At 35.8% G+C, this 9,001-nt stretch overlaps 1 non-coding gene across 1 annotated transcript; it reads left to right on the forward strand.

Moving 5' to 3' along the window:
* Positions 1-7,431: 7,431 nt before the first annotated feature.
* Positions 7,432-7,504, forward strand: TRNAK-UUU. The gene has a single exon. It is a non-coding gene; the product is annotated as a tRNA-Lys (tRNA).
* Positions 7,505-9,001: the final 1,497 nt, after the last annotated feature.

Here is a 9,001-nt window from a genome sequence, read left to right on the forward strand (position 1 = left end):
TTGTCACTTTTTAACTGTTTGTTTTCTAAGCCTAGTTTCATCATTTTAGTTATATCTATGAACTGTTGATCACCTGAACTCTGTATTGAAACCCTCAGTTAGAGAGCTTTTGAATGACAAAAACCATTAAATAATAGGTGTGAAATGAGGTGGAAATGTTCTTGATCACTGTGATGAGGTCCATCTGTACACACACACACACACATATATATATATATATATATATATATATATATATATATATATATATATATATATATATATATATATATATATATATATACACACACATAATTATATCTTTGAGTATGACCACAGTTCCTTGAAATGGAGAGGAAGTAAAAAAAAAATGGGAAGATGAAGGTGTAATGCCTTCAAGTGAAGAAGTATGTTAGACATAAGATAGACATATAGTGAAGGAGAGTATTTCAGAGAAGTGAGTGAATAAAGATGTGTCTGAGATTATAAGATGGAAGGCCAGACAGCAGTGGTGAGAGAATTATTATAAAAATAACAGTACAATCAAAACAAAATACAAGCAAAACAGGTTATAAATGACAGTTAAGCAGCTGTAATGTGGACAGCAGATGGGGCAGTTAAGTAAATTGGAGATAGTGTGCTAATATGTATTGCTTATTATTTATTTAATACTTTGACCAGGAATATCCAGCATTGAAGAATTTTATATCCAGTTAAGTTCTGGACAGAAACAAATCATTTATTTTATGCAATAGAACAGGTTAGTATAGGAATTAAAAGTTAATATTTGATTAGACAAAGTTGTAATAAAAATATGCCATGAGTACAAATAGCAAACATTCTGACAAAAACAGATTTAATACCAAAAATATTTAAAAAAATAAGAAGTATGACAAAAAGAACCAAAAGGGTTATAGTGCAAAAACAAAGGTCTAACTACCGATGTGTCTGAGAAAATTGCAGTATAACTTGTTAGGTTACAAGCTGGTGAGGAACTATCTTGCTGACCCAACTGGCTGGGAAATCAAACCAATTCAAAAATTAACAGTTTTTTTGCAGGGCAACAAGCCCCCCTGCATCCTCCACATGAAGGGGAAAGCCCCAAACACCCCTGAATTTATGAGGAAGAGAAAAATTTCCCAAAACAAAGCAACCATTGGCAGTGCACACTAAACTGCACCAGTAGTGATTTTTTTTCCGGCAAACAGTAGTAGAGGAGTTCAGCTTTGCTTGCTGAGTTGGTTCCTCATGCAGTTTGCATTTGAAGAGCAGCATAATAGCTGACTGAAAATAACATCTATATATATATATATATATATATATATATATATATATATATATATATATATGGGTTCCTATGAGTTCATCGAACTGTCAAATCACCGACACTCACCTCTTCGACACCAAACCATCGACATTCACATCAGCGACAATTCCGGTAAGCGATCTTCCCCCTTTCAGGACCCATGGTAGCGCTTGTTCCTGTGTTACAACGAGTAGGGTGTACGTGATTCTGTATACTTTACCTTGAAAGCGTTGTTATTGATGTCGTACCAGAGAAACAAGCGCTACCATGGGTCCTGAAAGGGGGAAGATCGCTTACCGGAATTGTCGCTGATATGAATGTCGATGGTTTGGTGTCGAAGAGGTGAGTGTCGGTGATTTGACAGTTCGATGAACTCATAGGAACCCATATATATATATATATATATATATATATATATATATATATATATATATATATATATATATAGATAGATAGATAGTGGTTTAATTAGGTTATAAGATATTTCGTACTGGTACATTACATGATATTACGATATTTGTTTCTATAATAGTGCCCAACTAGGTCTTAATTCTTCAGAATAATTGACTAACTAGTAATTTATTAATAAACAAAACTGCACCAAAATATACCAATAATTACACTTACCTAAGTTTGTTTCTATAATAGTGCCCAACTAGGTCATAATTCTTCAGAATAATTGACTAACTAGTAATTTATTAATCAACAAAACTGCACCAAAATATACCAATAATTACACTTACCTAAGTTTGTTACATTATACCACAGGCACAAGTCCAGTATCTTGGGAGATGCTCGTTTATTTCACATTTGAATATGTAAATTATCTGATATGTACCTAAGGGTATGAAGCCATGTTTGCTGTACAGCTTGCCAACATAGTTACAACAGCATGACCAGATAACATCAGTTAGCCAGCTATTTAAAAGACCTTAGACTGCATTGCAGTCTTTTCTATAGCTGTAGTCTGGAGAGAGCAAGACACCTGAGATTATGAAGTAACCAATGAACACATTTTTAACTTTAATGATGAGAGCTGCTACCTGAACTCCAGCCTGTTAATGCTACAAAGAACATTGCAATAGTGAACTCTACCATGAAATGTGGAAGAAAATCTAGATATCCTGTCATGTCTTTCTTCAAGATTGTACAGTTAATGTGACTTCAAATTTGGTTAAAAATGAGCAAAGTGTACAAATGCTAGAAGCAGGTACACAGATGCAATGAATTACCTAGCCAAAGCTGCTAAGAATGAACTGACCTAAAAAAGACTTCCCAGTTTTGATTAGTTTTACACAACTTGCCTGCCTCAGTTATTGCATGCAGTAATTTAGTGGAACTGACTTCCTGCATTATAGCACTATCAAGTGTGGAATATGATTTCTGAATGCTGCTATGGAATTTGATTACTTTTCATCTGTTTGTCATTTACTAGTAAAGAGACGAGCATTCGTTTCAATAGTATAAACAAGCAAAGATTACTTTTGGTGGGTGGGTACAACTCGTCTGAGTACATTCCCTTTAAGAATACTAAGACTTTTTACCCACCTGCTACAAATCAGTTACTCCAGCAGATGTTAGCCTAGAACTTTATTCCAGTGAGATGGAAATGTTTAATATGCTGAACAGAAAAAGGAATAAGAAAATGTGAAACCAAATTATGAAAGGACTTTCCAGAGTTGCTGCTTTATTCTTTCCCATTTAATATTTGACAACATCACATCTTTTGCTCTTCATATTACACTTTTGAAACTTTTTTTTTTTCCTCTCATGCAGACGTGCTAATATTCTGAGTGTTGCCGCACACTGTTACTCCTAAACATCTAGAGCTCACACAGCATAGTTCAGTCTTGTAACCTAAAAATAACAGACAGAGGTCCAAAATTCTGGATATTTTAAAATATAGAGCAATGTATTTTTTAATGTTTAGCATAATTTGGCCTAATTTAATGACAGTCTTCTACAACCACGGTGAAAAGTTTTTAGTTTTGTTGTATTTATCATTCATTTCATTAGTAAGAGGCTGACATTTCCCTTAACTACCTGTACTGTACACGTCTTTGAGCAGTCATCTTCTATTTTGAGGATGGCACCTATAGCAGCTCTACCTAGGTGTACTCCATAGAAAACTAATACTAATGAACATAAAAGCTTGCAATTAGAAACAACACCTTGGTTTTGGGAAGCCCTGTCATTGCAAAATTTCAACAGATGGGACAGCAAGCAAGAGGAAATACAAGTAATCTCCCTTTATTGAAAGGGTAGTAAATCTCACCTCACTTTAACATGACTTGCAATTAATGAATTACTACTCTACAGAGGAGCAAAGGGAATAATTACCTGAATCTCCTTTTGTAGATGGAGCAGCCTCCACTCACTACTCACAATAAATACAAATCCTTATCAGTACAGTATCTGTCAGACTCCTTCAGTATTATGCAAACTCCACCAACTTCTGCATCTCAGCCAGTCCCCTCGTATTTAATTAGGATTCCAGAAGCTGGTACTTGGCTGAGTTATCACATTACACTTATCTGCATACAAGACAATGCCTCCATCAGCAAGTATAAGAGAAACCTTCTTACACTGAGAAAGTGTTTTTCCACACTGGTTACCCCATCCTGGTTGTTTCATCACCAAGTTCATATTCTTTCACTCTTATCACATAACAGATTGACCACGCTGCTTCACTTCTTAACTATGAACCCACCACTAATATGACCAGGAATTACCTATTAGTACTGAGTGTGTTAACCCTTTAGTTATAAATTCTGTACATCCTTAATCTCTTTCCCTCCTCACATCTGATCTAAAGAAGTCCTCTTTTACATTTAATAAGCACTAATTCCAGTTTCTCTGCCCTTTGTGGTGCTCCACAGATAAACAAATTTACGGATAAAGGGATTTAGCATTATACTTAGCTCTGCAGTCAGTACACTTGATCCAAGAGATTAGCATTGCACACTTCAAAGCCTGCTTAACTCTAGATAAACTTTCCCTTCTTCAGCAGAATGAGCAGTAAACTCATCAGCCTGATACCGCCTTTTGATATTGGCTAGACAAACCAGTTTAAATTTCTTATATTGTTTTCTGTTCTTTGTTTTTCCCTAGGGAAGATTGAAAGGCATCACTTTTGTCAATCAGTACAAAGCCAACACCTATATGAAACATTGCAGATGAAGGTATACTACAAGGGAATGGTCACAATCCCCCCTTCCCAAAAAAAAAAATCTTCCTCTCAAGTCTTTGAAGGTCACCTTCCACTTTGTAAATTCAAGAAGGTGCTTGTTTTTTCAGACTCTGTTGCATGTACTTACAATTAACTTGTTTTAAATCTAAAGAAGCATTTACTCACAAAGCAAAATCATTAATCTTGCTACTTTATTCTTGAGTGATACTGTTTATTTTAAGTTGATTACACATTTTGCCAGAATTATAAGTTTAATACTGCTTAGCTATTCTTGAGTAGAGCAAAAAAGTTTATTAGGAAGAAAACAACTCTATGGATTACTTTTTCCAGATTCCAGAGGTGCTAAGATTTTATGGAGATGTTTTTACTCGTATATCACTTCATTTGTTTGTTTGGTTTGTTTACTTGTGCTGAAGATTAAAATATTTTGTCCTTTAATGCCCTGACCAGAATCCTTTGACCTTGGAAATGCTTTGTTAATGTTTTATCCTACATTTCAATACTGAGAGACATTAAAGTCCCAAGCTGGGTAGAACTAATCCAAATTTCTACCACTTGTGTCTCCCTGAAGTATATAATTTATTATTATCAAGCTGCATCTCAGCAGCACTTAGAAAGCATTATATGTACCTATACCCTTACAAGACATTCCCTGTCTTTGGAGGAGAAGCCTCCTACTCATCTGCCTGAGACGGTGGTAACTCAGGTGAATGTCAAAGATTCCATGGCACTTACTGAAAAAAAAAAACAATAGGGGCTACTTTATTATATAAACACTTTTCCATCCCTGATTTTCATATTCATTATATTTACACTTTACTTATCTTAGTAAAACACTTTACATATTTATTTTCCTAAATACCTTCAACAACCATTCCATCCTCATCATTTCCACCGTGCCATTTTATGTCATCATCCCCATCATCTTTTCTTTTGTTATACAACAATTCTTCACATCTTATTTTCCATAAACACCAAAGAGCAATGAATAATAATTATCCAATTTTTTTTCAATTTCCCATACAGCACCAGGTCCACACCAATGTTTTAATAAAGTCAAAAAACTTAATTTTTCTTTCAGTCAAAAAACAATGTTGTAATGACTTTTAAAAGTTGCAACTATTGCACAATCTTTCTTCCATCATTTTATATTTCATTCTACTTTTTACTGGCAGTTTGTGCAATAATAAATACCACAGAAAATCACTGGCCTCAAAAAAAGGATTCAAATCTTTCCTAACTTTTCCTTATTGCTTTCTTGTGTTCATTCCCCATTTTCCCAAGGATCAATATAATAGTTCCCTTACATTATTTTTAGAGCATTTTCCCTTTGCATTTTACTTAACTTGCATTGATTGCCCATCTCTTTCTTTTGCTTTCATATTCCTTCGTTCCATACCTTTTTTCTCTTTTCCTTTTCTTACATTCCCTTTTCTCTCATATCTCAATTTCTTACCTAAAGGTGGAAGCTTTTCTTTCATTCAAATAATACTTTTGTGTAAATCTCATTCTTTCCATTTTTTCTTTATTATATAATCTTTTCTTCTTTAAGACTTTCTCATCACTTTTCTCACTATTCTTTCACAGATTCTTTTTTGCTTCTATTTCATTTTTCCTTCTTCCATTGATATTTCTTTACTTTTAACTTTTCTTTATACACCATCCACCACTTTGTCTGACTTCCAAAAATGGCTTTATTTTCATATGATCTTCCTGCAAGTGTCTTCCTTCTTCATTAAGACATTTCATTCCTGCATTTTCCCCATCAGTCTTTTTGTTTTTCTTTTATAATATTTTAATTCTCTCCTATTATTTCCCATAAAGTCCTATGATCTGAAAATTTTGCTTCTCTAATTTCATATTTCATTTCTCATGTCATGTGAAAACAATATATAATCAAACTCTTTTTATGTGCCCCTCTTATAAACACATTCTCTCCCCTTACACATTCTTAACCTACTACCCGTCTCATAATTTTAACATCTTGTGTTATTTTCTCTCTCTTCTTTCTTAAACTACAATTAATCTGCCACCACCATAGCAGATATATTTACTGTCACATCACTTTGGACTTCCTCAGTTTTTTCTTTCATCTCCATTTGTATATGCATTCACTACTACTAGTCTAAATACCTTCTGCCCCTTTCTTACATCTCACACTTAAAATTCTTCCTGCCACCGATACTGTAATGCCTAAACATGCATCATCCCCTATAGTCCACACCACTTTTCTTTTCCACATCATCTCACATTCTATCATTTTCTCTTTCTACATCTTACCTCAAGCAAATTAGCTCTACATCTATTTTTCATACTATTCAAACACCATCATTCTTCTAATATCACTTTTAATACTAGCCACTTTTCACATTATCTTAGCCTTTCCCCATTTCTGCATTTTTTGGTTCATCTGTTTGCCTCGTTTTTCTCCTTCAAACCTTTCTCTCAATAGACTCTTCTACCTTTTTCCTGACTCAGAGCTCACACATCCATGTCTTGTTCTTCCTCTGTTTCTAATGCCACAAACCTGATTTCCATTTCTTTGTTTTTTTTTTTTCATGCATTACTTTCTGGACTTCATCTAGGGCATCTTTTTCTATATTTTTCACCTTGTACTTCCTCACCACTCCCTCCTGCTTTCACTAATTTGTTCCACCATTTCTTGTATAAGAACTTGTTCTTCCTTCTCATTTTCCTCACTTTCTCTTTGTTCATTGGTGGACATCAAACCAAAAATGCTCCTCACTTCCACATTTTTTACAACATGGTTTACAGTATTTTTCTAGAATACCCAACCCTGTTCACACCTTCTTTTTGTATAATCCTGGATTTGACAAAGAAAATAAATGTTTTTGGCTGTGTCCAGTACTTAACACCTCATTTATTATTATCACATTAGTCACATGCTGCACCTTATTTTTTGTTTTAAAGTTATTATTATCATATTAGTCACGAAGCCCGGATAGCTCAGTCAGTAGAGCATCAGACTTTTAATCTGACAGTCCAGGGTTCAAGTCCCTGTTCAGGTGCATACTTCTTTAGTTGCTTGCAAAGCTGTGTAGGGGACCCTGTCCTTGCTTCACATGAGAATCTTGCATGATAATTGGAAAAAGTACAATGATCATTGTTCTGTCTGCTGAATGACTGGGGCCTCAAGAAAAGAGGGCCTTTAAGTACCAGAAGAAAAAGTTCAAGCTCCTCTAATAAAAAAGAGCTTTCCTTTCTTCCACAAAGTCTGCTCTTCAAATTTTCCCTTGGAACTAGACAAACTTTCAACTTAAGCACTCAAACCATTCATTTCACAGCTCAGCACTTGCTCAAAACTCATAGCAATCATTAATTAACCCTAGCACTAGACCCCCTATACTGTCCAGAAGGACAATGCTCTCTATTCGTGCCTACCAGCTAATCAGTAAAACAGCTCACTTTACCTATTCAGGCATGTTCAAAGGGAAGTTTCAGGTGTACTCTCCAGTCCAACTGGTGAATCTGGGCATTTTGAGGCAATGTTACAACTGCCTCATGTACACAGACAGTCCTCTCCTCCTACCACCAAACACTAATATATGTGAGAGATGCAATTATACAGCCAAACTGGAGGCAAAGCTCTCTCAACCCAAGACTGGAATGGACAGTTGAGAGGAGAAGGAAAATACTTGCAACACACCACCAGTCTTACACAGATCTACTAAACCAACACTGGCAAATAACACACATAAATACACGAAAACATACTCGGAGGTTCTAAATAAAAATCTGCAAAAGCAACAGAGACCTCCAAAGCAGACACCCAAGCAACCTCCACACCCCATCACAAACCATGAAACACATACTTCACATAATCAGTGTACCACGCAATCACAGCCCTTAAGGCAAAATAACATACCCAACACACTAGTAGTAGGTGACTCTATAGTCAGGCACACTGATGTCCCACTAGCTAGGCTGGACAAGGAGAAGGTTACAGTTAGCTACCTGTCAGGTGCCAGGATCCGCCACATAACACAAGCACTCAGGTCACTCCAGAACAAGTACAAATGTCATTGTCCATATTGGTGTGAATAACCTGAGACGTACCTCCCTGGACTACATGAAAAGAGACATGGAAGAGCTCATGTAACTCAGGCCGGTATGAACCTGACCCTGAATAGCATCCTGCCCTCACCAAGAATGATGCCACAGTATAAAGAAAAAAATGATCAATTTCAACAATTGGCTAAGTTTCTGGTGTCATTCAAAGGGGATCCAGTATCTGTCCACGTGGGATGACATGCTCGATAAGCCACGTTGCTTCACAAGAGGTGGCTTGCACCTGTCACCCTTAGGCTTTCAAATACTGACCAAGGCTTTTGCCACCCCCATAGTGCCTTTTTTAGGCCAGGTTCAAAAGACAAACCTACCACTGTAAATAGCACAAGTAACCAAAAACTGAGAGTAATGCTACTCAATGCCAGAAGTCTAAACCTCAAAATGCATGCACTCTTGGCACTCCTCAGTATGGAGAACATCGGTATACGTGCAGTAAC

This window comes from Protopterus annectens, chromosome 16.part0, assembly GCF_019279795.1.
Source record: "Protopterus annectens isolate FY-2018-M chromosome 16.part0, PAN1.0, whole genome shotgun sequence".
In the NCBI taxonomy this organism is placed as follows: domain Eukaryota; kingdom Metazoa; phylum Chordata; order Ceratodontiformes; family Protopteridae; genus Protopterus; species Protopterus annectens.